General features: G+C 35.8%; 1 long non-coding RNA gene across 5 annotated transcripts in view; it reads left to right on the forward strand.

Moving 5' to 3' along the window:
* LOC106848476 (uncharacterized) overlaps positions 1-16,999 on the forward strand; it is an 885,659-nt gene that overhangs the window by 745,196 nt on the left and 123,464 nt on the right. The gene's annotated exons all lie outside the window — the stretch shown is intronic.

Consider the following 16,999-nt stretch of genomic DNA (forward strand, 5'->3'; position numbering starts at 1 on the left):
ACCAGCCAGCAGTGTAAAAGGGGACAGAGTTTAATCAATACTGTGCAGGTCACACTGACTGTGTGTGGAGACTTTTTCTGAATTTTCTACTCTATGATTCCTATCAGAAAAAACAAATTAAGTTTTATGGCCATAGGGAGTATCTGCAGAGAGTTGTCACTAACTGCAGAGAGGTTAAATGGTCTACACTATTTAATTACAAAATTTATAAATATTATTTGTTGATAAAAATCTGTTTTAAATAAAAATGCACAAAAGCCAACAATAAGGAAAACTGTGAAATTTCTGTGGGTTGAATTTATCTCTGCGATCTATAAATAAACATAAATGATATAGATAAATATAAATATGTTCCCTATACTTTCTAAAAGACTTGTTTTGGTATTCTGAAATTATCTTTTCCCTGAGGTTTAATTGTGTTTCATGAAATTCAGTATCTGGATTAGCAACTTGCTTCTGAAAGCTGATACCCAAACAGAGGGCTTTCTTTCCAGAAGGGTGTCCTAACCCCAGTCACACGTCTGCTAATTTGGCCTTTCTCTTAATCTCCGAAGAACTTGCTGAACAGAAGTGAAACTATGCACGTGCTAATGGCTCGCGCTCTGCAAACTCCCCTCTCTCCCTGAGAGTGTCTGGTGTGCAAAGCTGAGCTGGAACAAAGATACACTAATTATTCCCCATTAATTTGTCTGCTTGAATGGTCCTAAATACCAGAGTGATTAATTAGCGCAAGGCAGCCGGGGCAGGATGTCACACCCTTCTCTGCGTTTAAGTGTCGGCAAGGTTGTGCTCAAGTGTTGACAACAGCATATCTTTAATTTTCTCCAAGAAGAAAAGTTTAGTCAGTACAATTAATTTGAGCTTGGCTGGCTTGCAGGAATAAATGTAACATGTGGAATGATATTACCGCTGTATAGGCATTTTTTTTTTGCCTCCTTAGGGTACAGTAAAACTTTTTTGGCAACTCGGTTATTGAATAGTGTATTTCTATAATTGTTTCAATTTGGCTTAATTACTTTTGTGCATTTTGCGGTAAAAAACATGGATCATAAAATAGTTAGAATTTATTCATAATACGCTGAGATGGATATAGATGAATGCATAGATAAGAATTATAAGCAGATAAAGCACGGCATTAAATTTGGTATCCTTTTAACATATGCAATTTTCTCTTACGGATTGAAATGTGCATCAATGTTATCAAAAATAATTTGAGACCACTTAACCCCTGAAATATAGGAATCAGTTACTAAAGGATATGTAACTGAAAAGTTGCTTATTTTGCCTGATTTTTTTTTTTGGAAGCAGATTTTGCTGAGATTTTAAGCTTTATGGCCAATATTTTGCCTAGATTAGTTTCCAGCTAGAAATACATATAAACCAGTTGTAAAGAATAATGGCATATTAGGTGATGTTTAACTTTTATTATACTCCTTTCTTTTTTGTAATTTTATTTGTCAGGGTGCTTTTCTTAAGAAAAAATTAACTCCATTTTAAAACAATTATATACTGTTTAGAGAAACGAAATGAGTCAAATAAAGTAGGTGCTGCTCAGACTATTTTCACTCTGCTTTTAAGATTGAACAACAAACATAATTCTGGAGTAGAAACATAATACTATATAATTAGGAAGTAGTGTGTAGTTTGTTACATAATATTTCTTTACTATTACTGAAATTTTAAATTAATTCATTTTGCTGTGGGCATGCTGTTTTGTTTTGTTTTGTTTTCAAACAGTGGAAAGAGAAAAAAATCAAAAGAGTGCCATGCAGCCGGCAGCATGGATGTTCTCATCTTTTCTTTCAGTTTTCCTCAAGCGCTATACAAACCCAAAAGGCTATTCAGCAGCAGGGATGGGAGCACCAGGGGAGGGAAGAGGTCACCTCTCCCATCTCTCCCTGTATCCAATTGTTCATCGCTTGTCAAAGTATTTCCCACACACCAGCGCCAGCCACTCTGTGCCTCTTCCCGGCTGCCAGTTCCATGACCTCCGCGAATTTATTCTCTTTTCCTCCACTTCCAACATCTACAGTTTTGATTTGTTTTTTAATTTCTCCCAGACTGTGGTTACTGTAAGACTCTCTCACTCTGGTTATATAGGGTTGTAGAAATTACTTGTCAGAACAACTAAGAGTAAAACAAAAGTTTCTCAGTGCGGTGATTCCTGGCTTCTACTGTCCTTATTCTTGTCCTACCTCCACTCTCCCCCCTCTAGTTTCTCCACAAGTTTTCACAGTGTTTATTAACTTTTCATTGAAGCAGGATGCGTAATGAAAAAAACACAATCCCTAGGCCGGAATCTCAGTTTTACTACTCATTAGCTGTACAATTTAAGGCAAAAAATAATCACAACTTTTTGAAACTTATCTGCAAAATAGGATTATTAATATTTGCTCTGTAGGGATGTAAATGAAATAAGAAATATGATTACTCGTCCACTTTGTTTAACAGTATGTTACTCTAGGTAAGTCAAGAGTAACTATATTTTCTTGGTGCTTTATAGTTTATTAAATATTTGCCATATTTGCCACATCTATGGCAGGGCATAGAATTATTAGCAGTGTTCATACTTTATCAAAATGAGGTAAGTCCCATTTATGGGTTTTGCTACTTTTTCTCTGCTTCAAGAACAGATAAACCTGGGAAGAGCTGGAATCATGTTGGACCTCTTTACATCAGGAAGCAGAAGTGCTTTCACTGAAATATCTCACTTTAACTTTGAAACATATTTATATCTTTGAAGGGAGAAGAACCACCAAAAAAGTCAATTCCTTCCCTCCCTGCATGTATATACAGCTCCCCACCTCAAGAGATGGAGTCTAGTTCCCCTCTTCTTGAATCTTGCCTGGATTTAGCGACTTGCCTTTTCCATATATAGAATGCAGCAAAGTGATATCCTGGGATTTTCAAACTAGGTCATAAGAAGCTTTGTAGTTTCCCCTGGATTGTTTGGTTTGCTTGTACTTCTGCTGCGTCCTCTAAGAACCTGTAAGAAGCTATATGACAGAGCTAGATGGAGAGGCCATATGTAGATACTCTAGTCAACAGCTCTAGCTGAGCTCCCATGTGACATCTAGCATGAACTGACTACCATCTTGGATGTCTAGCCCAATCAAACCTTCAGATGACACCAGCACCAGCCACCACTTGTTTGCAACCCCGTGAGAAACCCAAGTGAAAGTCACCTAGCTGAATTCATTTGATCCACAGAAATGTGAGAGATGATAATAAAGTGCCACTTTAAGCCACAAGACTGGGGATGATTTGTTATTTGGACAGACTAATAGAACAACAACAAAGCTACACATCAATGTAATCTAAATTTTTTACATCACAGTGGCAAATCAAGATAATATTCACAGCTAGAACTTGAATAATGTGGGAGAAATTGTATTTATGTATATTAGCTATCTTCCTTCATTCATTCATCCATCACTTGGCTACCATGAGCCAGAATTTTTGTTATATGCACTGAAGAATTTTTATAAACAAAATGTTTAGTTCCGAAGCACATGTTGATTTAGAAATGTGCATTGCCAAAATCATTTTTTAACAAATAAAGTAACTGAGGTTGACAATGTACATCTTTAATAAACCATTACATATCATTTTAAGAACTGAGGTGAGATACCATATTTTGAGCTGTGATGATTTATCTTTAGCTCTAAATTACACTTATTCCCAAGTATAATAATTCTCTGAGCAGAGATTACAGTTTTTTCAGTGTGTGTAAATATGGATTGTGAGAACTAGAATGGAAAACTCTGACTATCTATTAGGACAATGACACCAATTTCCCCCACAAATCCTTTATAAAATTATCCTAATAATAAATTATCCTGATAAAATTACTCGATCTTTTAGAGAGGTCAGTGTCAATACCATCTTATGTGCTATGGACAACACTGGTCACGCAAGTCACACCTTTCAGGAGAAAGGTAGATGAAAACAATTTAATTTATGGACTTGACTTTTTGAGAAAATACATTTTTTCTTCTGCTTCTTGCCTTTAGCCTTCTTTGACACTTCCATCTGCTTTTCTTTATCACCTTTGTGGGCTTGTTCCCTGCTGGACCTCAAGTTGCAAAGCTCAGAGAGTGCAGTAGTTTATCAAAACAGCCTGTGTATCTTATAAAGCGGAAGTGACGTAGGGTAGAAGGCTTAGTATTTGGACACCCAGCAGCTTGTAACATCTAAAGCAACGGCACTCCTCCCCTAGTTTCTCTTCAGTGAGTACTTGGCTACTTAGAGCATGGGAGAGAAAGAGAGAGAGATGGTGATTTTGCTTTGTACAAAAAAGGCCCAGTGGAGTTCATCCCAGGCTGAAAGAAGCAGTGAGCAGTGTAGATGATAGTTGTGCTAAGCATAACCAGCCAGATCCCTTGAACACTGACTGACATTCAGGAATTCCTTCTTCATTCCCTCCGAAGTGTTAACATTTTTATGACGCCAAGGAGAGAGTAGCCCAAGTAATGAAAAGTTTTCCCTCTTCCAACAGAGGCTATTTATGAAAAGCATTCATTTTCTTCTGCCCATTGAGAAGCTTTCTGAAAGAATGTTTTAACATCTGCTATCATATTGTAACTAATATCTGTGAACCTTAAATCACTGAAGTCTTAGCTTTAGTATCAGAGACTCTCAGATATAACTCCAAGGTCCGATGCCAGGCAGTTACATTGAAATGACCTGGAGAGAGCGTTAAAAATCCAGACGTCTGGACCACAGTCTGCTGAGCTGAGAGTCTGCACGTGTTCTCATCCTCCATCAGACGTGGCTGTGCCCAAGCTTTGTTCCACGGAACGATAGGCCCTTGAGATGCTCTGTGAGAGGAACACTTTGTCCTAGAGATACACAATGCACGTGATCATGTTGGAGTCTTAAAGACATTTAACTTGGCTTAACTAAGTATTACCAGACTTATTGGGGCTTCAAAACATTTTTTAACATAGTATTGCATGGAACACACTTTGAGAAAAGGGAGTTTAGAGGAATGTTGAGATGTTCGTTCCATAAAAATAAAGCAAAACAAAACTTCCTTTGTTGTTGCAAAATGTGCTGTTCAGTGTTGTGATTCACATGCTTCAGTAGTTTGCTGACTTTATCAGGTTTCTGGATTTGGTTTTGTTTTTTAAAGATGACAGAATTTCATCATCAATTTGTATACTGGAAACATCAATAACCAACATTAACTCATCATCCACTTCAGCATGAAAACTCAATTTGTCATATGTTTGGTAAGCAACTTGAGGACAGGGCTTATATATTTACTTCTTTCTGTCTCTCATAAATCTACAATACTGTTTTGTACAAAATCATTCAGGAAGTAGCCCTGGTGACTCAGTGGTTAGGGTTCAGTACTCTCATCACCAAAGCGCAGGCGTTTTTCTCCGTCAGGGAACCACACCACCCATTTGTCATTGTCATACTGTGGCGCTACATGTCGCTGTGATGCTGAAAGTTATGCCACCAATATTTCAAATACCAGCGACATCACCCATGGTGGACAGGTTTCAGTGAAGCTTCTGGACTAGACAAACTAGAAAGAAGGACCTGGCCACTCACTTCTAAAATAATTCATCATGGCAACCCTGTGAATAGCAGCAGAACATTGTCTGATATAGAGCTGGAAGGTAAAAGAATGGCGCAAAAAGAGTGGGCAGGCTTCCCCTCTGCTGCACAGAGGGTCGCTAGGAGTCGGAATCAACCCAACAGCACTAACAAGAGAAAATTCAAGATGCAGTTGTGGAGTGCCTATAAGTAACCAAAAGGAAAATATGTTGAACAACTTGTGACCATTATGACTTCCTCAATATAATGTTTTCCTAAAAATCAAAATCCCAGATTTGACATTTATGGCAACACAACCTATGTGCCAACCTTGGGCTGTTTCGTGCAATCAATGGATTTTCCCGTTTGCTTTTTCTGTCTCTTGCTGTTCACATCCAAAGCTCTGAATATTCAGCTTATGCAGTTAAAAGTTAAATTTCAAAGATAATGAATTTCAAAGTGAGTGTTTTATTAACTGCAGCAATAAACAGCGAGAGTTGCATTACAGTGTGACAAAAGTTCTTCAGCTTCTACGGGCCCTTGTGTTCCCAGAAGAAGAGCCAAATGGAAATGTTCAATAAAACATGTGTGAGACTGCACAACAGAACAGTCCTTACATTTTACATCAAGCTACATCAAGGTCATGGGAGGCGTTTTATTAGCACAGTCAACAATAATATCGTGATTTTTATTAGGAGGAAAAGATAGTGAGAGACTACTAATTATTTTTCAGCCTAAGGGGCATTTTTTCTTGAAATGACTGTTAATTTGATCATTGTCGTGCAGTTCACAGATTTACATGAACTTATTTCACTGTGACACATGGTTAAGAACCAGCCTAAGATTGTTGCTTTATTAATGGTTTTCAGTAAATGTATTCAAAAGTGCTAACTGTGTGGGTGTATGGATGATATTGATAGCACTTGGAAGGTTGAATCCTTTTGGAAGTAGCTAGCCTGAAGCCCTTTTCACATGATATTTTCTTTGTTCATGCAGTGAGATGTTAAGCCTACAAGAATGAAATAAAATCCCACTGAAATAAAAATGGTGTTGTCTCAGATATTACCAAAGTGGCTTTTCTAGAATTGTTTCCTTTCTTGTTTTCTCCTTCCCCCAAATAAAGCAGGTATTAGAAACATGAAAAAGCCAGTGATTTCTCAAAACACTTGCTTTAGTGTAATCAACAAAATATGGCACAATGTTTTTGTTGTTAAATATTATAGATTGAGCATAATCTGCTAACAATCAGTTTGCATCAAGTGTATTTCTAAAGATAATTTGTTATGATTTTCTTTTTGATCTGCATACATTATGCTAAACTTTTGAAAACAACAATCTTAAGCCTGTAGTGATGAGGCTCGTTTTTATTTCATCTATCTTTTTTACGAACATAATTAATCTGGTAAGAAGTCTTATAAAAAATCTTCTCCTGCCCTGATCCTATAAGAGATTCCACATAAGACATATTTTTAATGCTGGAGGAAGTCTCCAAAAGGGTAAAAGTTTAATGTGTAGAAGGAGAGAAACTGTGACTCCTTCTGCAGCATTTTCTATTTGATTTAAAATTGATTTGTTCTAAATAATTTAATGCATTTGGAAAACAATCCTGAATTGGCTTCATAAAACTGGCAGTTTTCTTGACAAAAGAATCTTACTAATTTGAGGAAAAATTCATTTTTTAAGATGAAAAAATTTAAAAATGATATTATAAATGTAATATTGATTTGTAAGTTATAAAGTATATCAAGATTTTAAGTTATTGTTGTTGTTAAATGAACTGTTAATATATATGTTGGCCATAAAGACCACTTAGTGTCTTTACATTATATATATCTTTTTTTTTTGAGGAAGATTAGCCCTGAGCTAACTGCTGCCAATCCTCCTCTTTTTGCTGAGGAAGACTGGCCCTGAGCTAACATCCATGCGCATCTTCCTCCACGTTATATGTGGGACACCTACCACAGCATGGCGTGCCAAGTGGCACCATGTGTGCACCCGGGATCCGAACCAGCAAACCCCGGGCCGCTGAAATGGAATGTGCACACCTAACCGCTGCACCATCGGGCCGGTACCTACATTACATATTTTGAACTGCTCAAAAACGACAGAAAATGTGGCTCATGCATCGTACTTATGTGAAATGGTAATGTGAATCGTACCTATATGAATCGTACCAGTGATTGTACCTATGTGCAAAAGAAAGTTTTTCATATGTATACACCCATCGTTAACCAACCTCCTTTTAAAAACATATTAACAGTACCATTTTTCGACATATGAAACTCCCAAGAGTTCCAAAATTCCAAGAATTCAAAAATACAATTACAGTTTGAGAGCCTGCAAAGACCTTGAGAATCATTGAATCCATTTGTCAGGCTGTGGGAAATTTTGCTTATTTTTTTGTGTGCTTTTCCACAACTCTCAAAAATCTCATAGCTTTGCATTGTAGCGATAACTCGTGGTCAAGGCCTCAATGATCTGTTTATCCTTGAGCGATGTCAGCTTCCTTGAAAAGGTAGACTTCCAAATTCTGAGTCTCCCAGAGCCCCTGTGCATGACACTGGGTCACATCTGGCCGGGGACAGTTCCTGATGTGATTCACACTCTTATCCAGAAAGAATTCTGATTGGGAAGATCTTGAAATCACTTCAATTATTTCCCAGAAACCTCACAGTAAATCAGATATAAGTTAAGTTTAAAGGTCTCTAAAGGTGTCACCAAAGATGTTTTGGTAAAGAAAAGTCTGTATTGTGCACACTAATTTGGTTAACAAGTAGTCATGATTGTATACTATGACTGGTGTTACATTTATGTAAAAGAGAACTTTAACTTGTCCCATTGCTGATGCTGACGTATGTTATTCAGGGCCACTTGTCACCAAGAAGCCTGGCTATCGCAAAAAGAAAAAAAATTTCTTGGCCAAGTCTCTGAATCACACTTCAAATTAGGACAAAAATCAAAACTAGAACTGAAGCCTTACTCTAGGACAAAAACCCGTCACTTTAAAGTCCGCATTTCTTCTAGATTGTTTCTTCCACTTCTTTAATTATCATTTAGTCCATACATCCAATATAATTTAGAAACAAGCATGAGTGCTTTGAAAACTTACTTAGTTTATTTACATAGGACAGAATTAGTTTATCTTAGGAATTAAAGTAGCTAATACTATATAAAACTTCTATGCAGTTTTGATCCCCACTTTATCACTTTCCTTCTAAAACAGCTTTCATTTCCCTACGAGACTTGCAAAAACTAAAAGATGGTTCTTTCCCGGCATCAAGTTGTAAGGTGCTTTTATCTTGAATATCTGGAAGAGTAACAAGAGACAGTTGATAATAATAATAACCAAAATTGACAAAGCTTTTGCTTTGTAGTAGGTCCTGTGCTCAGTAATGTACATGCATTGTTATATTGCACGATGCAGACAGTAAAATGAAAGACTAGAAGGTATTTTTTTAAATCCTGAATGTTAACTGCATTCAGTGTGATGGTGCTTAGTATTTTGACCAGCATAGTTTTTCTTGTGAACAAATGCAAAGTTAGGCAACATATACTCAGAAAGCTTCTACTGAAGACTCAGTTGGCCATTAGTGTAATCTTCAGTTCAAGTATTTCCTGCACTTGTATAGGAAGCAATGAGAATAGGTTGTGTATGTTGTTTGAGGAGGAAAGTTGACAGGCAATGAAGGCAGGAACATGAATATCAAATCTGCCTGAGAATAGTAGATAGAAAAGAGAAATGTTGAAGGCCCACAGCAGCAAAAAACCAGAAAAGAACCAATCATTTTGGTGAATCCATCAGAGCACCAAGAACTGCAATATACTGTGTTCTGGGAGCATGTACTTCTATTGCGATGTCTACAGTGAAAGGTAGCATAAGAACTATATGATAACGCATCATTTCAGCTATGCCAAGAGTCAGTCTATCTCTCTGCTCGCTTTAAGTTACATCTCTGTAACTTAACATCTCTGTAAGCCTGTATCAGTAGCTTGTTCCCATGTTGTCAAATTAGAACGACTGGTAAGCACGATTTCTGACTAAAACCATCACTTGTGAGTATACATTCAGCTCCTGATAGAGTGGGAAAACCTTAATTCATAAAATATCAGTACAAAGAACAAAATGCAACTTTGCAATTATTTGCATAGACGTTACCACTTAAAATGAACACCAATACCTGTGACATTTGGGCTGTCTAGACAAAGGTTGTTTACCCAAACTAAATCCATTAAAGGTATGTCTCACACTGTTAGCTAAATCCTACTAAAAATATTCGTATTGAGTCCAGCTTGCCCTGGTGCCTAACTCCATGGCATAAATTAAGGTTCAGAGAAAGACTCTTAACTCTTTCAGATCATTAAAGCAGTATTCAAAAGGAGCAGTTCCAGTGATCATTGGATTAATCCAAAATGCAAATATCTTCATGTTAAGGTTTATTTATCACTGTAAGTTTTCATCTACACTAAAAACATGAAATTGAACATTTGAAAATAGAGCCACAAAAAACATGTATTTATGAAAGCAAAACAGAATAAGATTGTGTGCGTGTGTGTGCCTGTGTGTGTGCGCATGTGTGTGTTAGTTTGGGTAGAATACAAGGTTTGTGAGGTTGGCCTATCGGAGCAGTTTATAGATGAAACGATTGATGATCACAGCAAAATAATAACAGTAAGTACTCTACCTGCAAGAAGGAATAAGCAAGACTGGGCATCTAGCCTAAGGGAGAGGTCATTGTATATTCTAAACACTTGGATTTACTTTCTTTATGAAATTTAAAACTTAGTGTTCAATTTCCAATTTTTCATTTCCTTGTCTTTTTTTTTTTTTTCACTTTTTTGGTCTCATGTTCCACAAACTAGTTCCCTAGCTCTTATTTCATAGTTACTGCACCTTATATCTCAAGTCGTTATTTTCTTTCTGAGAACACAGACTAAAACAGATGGAGCCTGTAGCTCTTCAACCAAAGTTAAGTAAAGCCTGCTGAATTATCAATGAATTTACTAACAGAGGAATTACCATGGAAAATATCACTTTCTGACACACATGCAATGAATATAGAAAAAATTGGGCTTGCGAATCCACATAGTTGAATCGTCCTTTCATCGTGACTTTGATTTTCTGGCTATTCGAGTCATTGGATTTATTCACAATATTTTCAAGTGCGTTTCTTTCCCCACACCCTGAACCTCTGGGACTGTGCCTTCAAATCAGAACGGGAACTGGTGAACCTTGTTCTTCATCTATCCGGGCTAAACCCAAAATAACAACTTCTTGAAAAATATTTGGGTAGAGTGATTGTAATCATTATTGGTTTGGTTTTTGTTAACCTTTATTTTTTGTTTGAGGAAGATTAAGTCAATCCACCTGGAGTTTAATACTGTATGTTACTATAGTAACTTTATAGCCTGTTTGGCTGTGACAAAGGGGCTTCATCTCGTCCATTTCATGCTCCTGTGTCGACCTACTCCCTCCCAGTGTTTTATTATATCTGTCTTTAAGGGGATCTGCGGGAGCCACAGCTGCTGTGCTTTTGTAGCAGAAAAGCAGCTTTCACTGTGTGAAATGCTTGGTTCTAAGAGGTCTTACAGGCTGATGGCATTATTGAATTTCAAAGCAAAGACAAACAACATTAAATTGTTTAAAACTAATATTCATGTTTTCCTGCATACCATGTATTTTTCTAGAAATAGTATATAATCTATTTTCCAGAAAAAAAATATATATAATTGCTATCTAATGGAATTAGGAATGAACGGATAGGGAGTAACCCTAAGGTAATACAACTTGATAAAAAGAAACTCAAACTATATTCAGGTCAGGAAATATGCTAACTTGGTATATAGTCTTTCAAGGGGGATAGTTTTATTATAATTAAGTAATTTGATTGCTTTATTCTTTTCAAGTTTTATAGATATCTAAATGTTGTTTACTGAGTAACTTCTGAATATGCTTTTATAATCTATATAGAGGTGCTGACTAATATTATTCACTTTAGCGAACTTTTCCTATTTAGGTTCTTTCTTAAACCAGTTTTGGTGTTGATCTCTTTTGAGGAAATGTGTTAGACGCCATCATACGCAAAGATAAAACATCAGTTATTTCTACGGGTGAAACTGAATATAGTTTTAGTGTACTCACAAATTATTTACATGAATGTACTGAGAAAATACTTTTGATAATAGTTCTAATCTTCAGTTTCATTTATTTAGCCAAAGCCTCTGCCCAACTCGAACCTTCAAAATTCTCCTCCTCCCAGAGTGGTCCAGTATTTATTTGCCTCTGTTCCATAAAAGGCAACTTTGGTGGGATTCTCTTTCAGAATATCAGTGCAGGGATTTTCCAGTTGTGTTAATTGTCGTGTCGGAAAAGTGGTGACTGCTCAGTGCTGTCTTGTTAACTTGCTAAGCATCTGGTCAGCAGGGTAGTTTGGTTCCAGCAAGGCTCCTGACACCTCTGCCAAGGGTTATTGATACCTCACACACCCCAGCTGAGGCAGATTGTTTTACTTGGGCTTCAGATCCATAGCGTAGCCTGTAGTTAGGAGAAAAAAAAATCCAAGTGATTGACAGTCCACACCTCCTGGGCCCTTCTTACTACCAGACACAACATCTGCTATGCCCTGTGGAGCAGTGAACCAACACACACCGAGAGAGAACTGTTTCTAGTATTGTCAGGGTGGATTTTGTTTAACCCTTTGTAGTTACTCTCTGGAGAAAAGTGTGAGATGGTTTTTCTTTGGGGATAAGGATGGGGATAAATGTTGATATGGGGGGGAGATCAGAATGCCTTGCTTTAAAAAGAATTTTACTGAATAAAATATTACCAAGAAAAGAATCTAGTATAATGCATAGAAATAACCTCATCATTGTGCCTTTTTATCCTCAAATGAAAGATTTGTCATATTCTCTCCCATCACTACCTCAGAATCAGGAAAACTGAACTTGTGCAGAGTAATGAATTAGTGGCAGATGGTTTTGGTTTTCATTCACACAGTATCCTCGAGCATACAAGAATTTCATTGCATCTAGGTTTATAAAAATTATTCTCAAAAATTCAAAAGAGATGAGGAAGCCAGTATATTTGTTACGTGGATAGAAAAGCCGCAGTGTGTCCATGTCAAAGCTTTTATAAGACAGAAGTACTGTGCATCTAATATTCTGTGACACCTGGAGTTATAACACTGAAATACGGGAGTCTATACATCATTTTAGGAAACTTGTTTTTTGTTATTGCCAACTCAACTACCCTGCTGATAGAATAAGAAATCCTGTATTTGATAATAAATATGGTTCATTAAAAATGCATCAAGAAGCTTTTGCAGACAGCCAGCAATATATGGGAACATTTAAACATTTCCCAAAGCAATTTCGAGGTTAAAACTGTTTTGATATTTTTGAAGGGCTCCTTTTTGTGTCTGGATATTTTAGGATATCTTCTGAAATAATTTTTTCACACTTTGGGCATATTAGCAAAATAAGGTAAAAAATAGGGAATAATGTGAGATAAAATTGTCTAATTTCTTTACATATGTGTTCTCTGATACTAGCATGAATAAAAATTAGGAAATAGAGCTTCTATATTGAAAAAAATATAGCAATGGATGTAAGAGTAATTTAACATATTTCTTTTCACTCGGGCCAGTATTCATCAGACTAGCTTTCCATCATAATGCCACACATCAAGGCTACTACTTAATAGTCATAATATCTGTATTTACAATGCTTTAAGGATAAGCTGTGCTACAGAAGAGCTGGTTGCATTTTTATTATGTCTTTATTACAGCAATGTAATTAGCAATATTATTATTGTTATACATTACTCTCACCTCTAGTCAGCATTATGCCACTTCCATATAATTCACCTGAAATTATCAAGGCAAAGAAATTATTACTTGAATCATATGATATTATCATATTGTTATCACTCAGAGTTATATTAGAGAATGAATGTGTACATATCTGGTATTTAAGATCCATTTGTTTCAAACTTGTTCTCATGCCCAAAAGTTTAGCCAAAGACAGATTATCTTATAATCAAAATTTAAAAATATTTATATGTGCATATTTAAGAAATATTCTTGTCCTTTTTTACTATTCTGAAATTTTGTAATATGCTGTATTCGTGTGTGTGTACTGCTTCATTCTGTTTCACTTGTCTATTTATTATTGTTCCAGTGCCACATAATTCTCATTATTGTAGCTTTATGTTATGCCTAAATGTGTGCTTGGAAAATACCTTAATTTTGTTCTTTTTCATCATTTTTTTTCTTGGCTATTCATGCACACTTACTCTTCAATAGAAATACAGAAGAAAAGAAAAAGAAATTTAGGTATAGTAGTTAGATTTCTTTCATTTAATCCAATCACATAGTCTCTGTCTGGGAATAGCAGAATTTAGCTCATTCACAGTCATCATGATCAGCCATTACTGATGTCAATCATCTCACTGTGGGTTTTTTATGTATCATGCATTCTCTTATGTTTCCCTATCTTCTCCTAGATTGACTGAATTTCACTGGATCTCTATTTTGATAGCTCCATATTCTATCCTTTCAGTTATTATGCTTAATTTTCAACATATATATTTAAGCATATTTTTCCAAAAAGTTCAACAGTTATCATTATCTTCCTTCTTCTTCTCCTTTTCCTCCTTCTCTCTGACCCCCTCACCTTGCCCCAACTCGTTAGTAGCTCTCTTTTTGAATTTTATGTTCAGATTACTATTAAAAACATTTCTTCCTTATTTTCTTTGCCTCTTGCTCCTTCTCTCCTCCTCTCCTTCCTTCTCTTCTCTTCTCCCTTCTCCTTTTTCCAATATATACCTCCTAAGTTTTAACAGTCATTTCACTTAATTTTATGCTCATCATTTCGTCTCCTCCCTATACGCTTATGAATTCATTTTTGCTTTTAGAGGAATATAACCTCAAGTGTTTACTTTTTTATTTAAAGAGGTTCTCATTTTACTCTTGAGAATGAATAGATTTCATTAAGCATTTCCTTTCCTACATACTATTATATTCTTCTTTAGAAACTACTGGTAGATAAAAATATTTTCCTTCAGGGGCTGGCCCCGTGGCCGAGTGGTTAAGTTCATGTGCTGCGTTGCAGGCGGCCCAGTGTTTCCTGGGTTCGAATCCTGGGCGCGGACATGGCACTGCTCGTCAAACCATGCTGAGGCGGCGTCCCACATGCCACAACTAGAAGGACTCACAACGAAGAATATACAACTATGTACTGGGGAGCTTTGGGGAGAAAAAGGAAAAAAATAAAATCTTTAAAAAAAATATTTTCCTTCATTCTGCCTAATAATTCCCTTTTAACATCTTTTTATAGTATTTTGATGTAATGCTTCACCTTAATCATTTAGCTCACAAATTTGTTTTTTTACCAGTGTACAATTGTTCGTTTACTTTTTGTACAGTAATTATATTTTTTATATCAAAAACTTCTAACCATTATTTATAATGATTTGTTTTGGTCTCACGAATCCTATTTCTCCCTTATCTTTCTATGTATGTAAAAATATACTTATTTTGAAGTTATTTTCTGACTCCTTTCTTAACTCTGTTTCTTTGGAAAACAATTCATTTGCTTTCTTTGATTTTTTTCTCTTTTATGGGTCAACTACCCTCTGAGATTGTTTATGTTTTTGGTAATATTTCATCTGTATCTGTGATTTTCCAGTGCAGTGGCATATAAACCACAAAAAGAGGCAGCCCTAATGTCCCAGTCGTTAGAGTTTGGTGCACTCCACTTCAACAGCCCAGGTTCAGTTCCTGGCCGTGGAACCACATCACTTAGCTGTCAGTAGCCATGCTGTGAGGCAGATCTCATAGAAGAACTAGAAGGACTTACAACTATACACAGCTATCCACTGAGGCTTTCGGCAGGAAGAAAGAAGGAGGCAGATTGGTACAAATGTTAGCGTAGGGCTAATCTTCCTCTGCAAAAACAAATTTTTATAAAACACAAAAATGTATCATCTTACAGTTCTATATTTTAGAAGTCTGAAATGGGTCTCCTTAGGCTAAAATCAAGATGATGGCAAGCCTGCCTTGCTTTTGAAGACTTTGGGAGAGAATCTGTTTCCCATTTCTAGAGGGCGCCCACCTTCTTTGGCCCCTTCCCTCTCTCCATCTTGAGACAGTAACACCAGGCTGAGTCTTCAGCTGCCGTCTCTCTGGTTTTCTCTTCTGCCTTACTCTTCCTAGCAAAGTTTAAGGACAAACCTATGCAATTCAGGGTAATCTCCCTATTTTAAGGCCTGCTAATTAGCAACCTTAATTCTATCTGCTATGTCAATTCTCTTTTCCAGGTAACCTAACATATTCACAGGTTCTGGGAATTAGGATGTGCACATCTTTGGGGAGAAGGGGTTGTTTTTTATTCTGTTTACCACCCGTGGACTGGAGAGCATATTCAAGTAGAGGCAGCAGCCTATTGGAATGGCCTTAGCTAATGAGATTGACCTCGGTTAACCCTGTGAATTCTCATCTACTTACTTTTTTCAGAGAAATCTCTCAGTATTGGGTTAATACAAAATTTCCATTTTTGTTCTTTTTGAACACAAAATTATATATTTATTGAATTTACTTTCATGTTCTAGGTGAAGTGGTAGTAGCAAATTCTGACATGTGCTCAAATGTAACAATTAAAAGAATAAAAAGCAGAAATTATATGTATAAATCACTAGATTAGAAGAAAATAAACAGTTTATATAGAAAATATTGGGAAAAGGGAAACAACAAGGAAAAATAAGAAAAAGAAATATCAAATAAGACACAATCTCAAGACCAAACTTATGGATTATAACAATATAAGTCAACAGTTAAATTATTGATAGATTAAGATTTTCAAATTGAGCCAAAAAAGCTAAAAGAAAAGCATCTCTTTTCATAAGGTTAAGATGAAATTACCTAAAATTTACGAGATAGCTAGATTGAGATAAAATGATTTAAAATGTTGCATACATACAAAAAGAAAAGCAAAGATCATAATAATAATGTCAGATAAAAGTAAAATATGCTAAAAATAAAAAGATTATTTTTTAAACGAGTAATTTTGTGTGTTTCACTCTATAAAATTTGAAATTTTATTTAGGATCTAATCAAGTTTGTTAATATTCCATTTTTTATTTAAGAATGCATATTAGGCCTGTGCAAATGTAAATTGTCTTGTTTTATATTAAATCATACTTTACATTATTCAGGAGTCAAGTAAAAGAAAAACATAGAATTTTAAAAAATATGGATAGCAAAGACTAAGATTAATGTAAGGCAAGATGATTTTAATCTACAAAAAATAATATATATCATATAAACAACAGAATACTAACAAAACTGATTTAAGTGACAAATAGAACCTCAAATTCTACGGAGACCATACAGATCACATTCTTTGATCATATTGCCATGAAAGAAAACATTAGCATAAAATATTTAAACAAAAAACA

Source organism: Equus asinus, chromosome 24 (genome assembly GCF_041296235.1).
Source record: "Equus asinus isolate D_3611 breed Donkey chromosome 24, EquAss-T2T_v2, whole genome shotgun sequence".
In the NCBI taxonomy this organism is placed as follows: domain Eukaryota; kingdom Metazoa; phylum Chordata; class Mammalia; order Perissodactyla; family Equidae; genus Equus; species Equus asinus.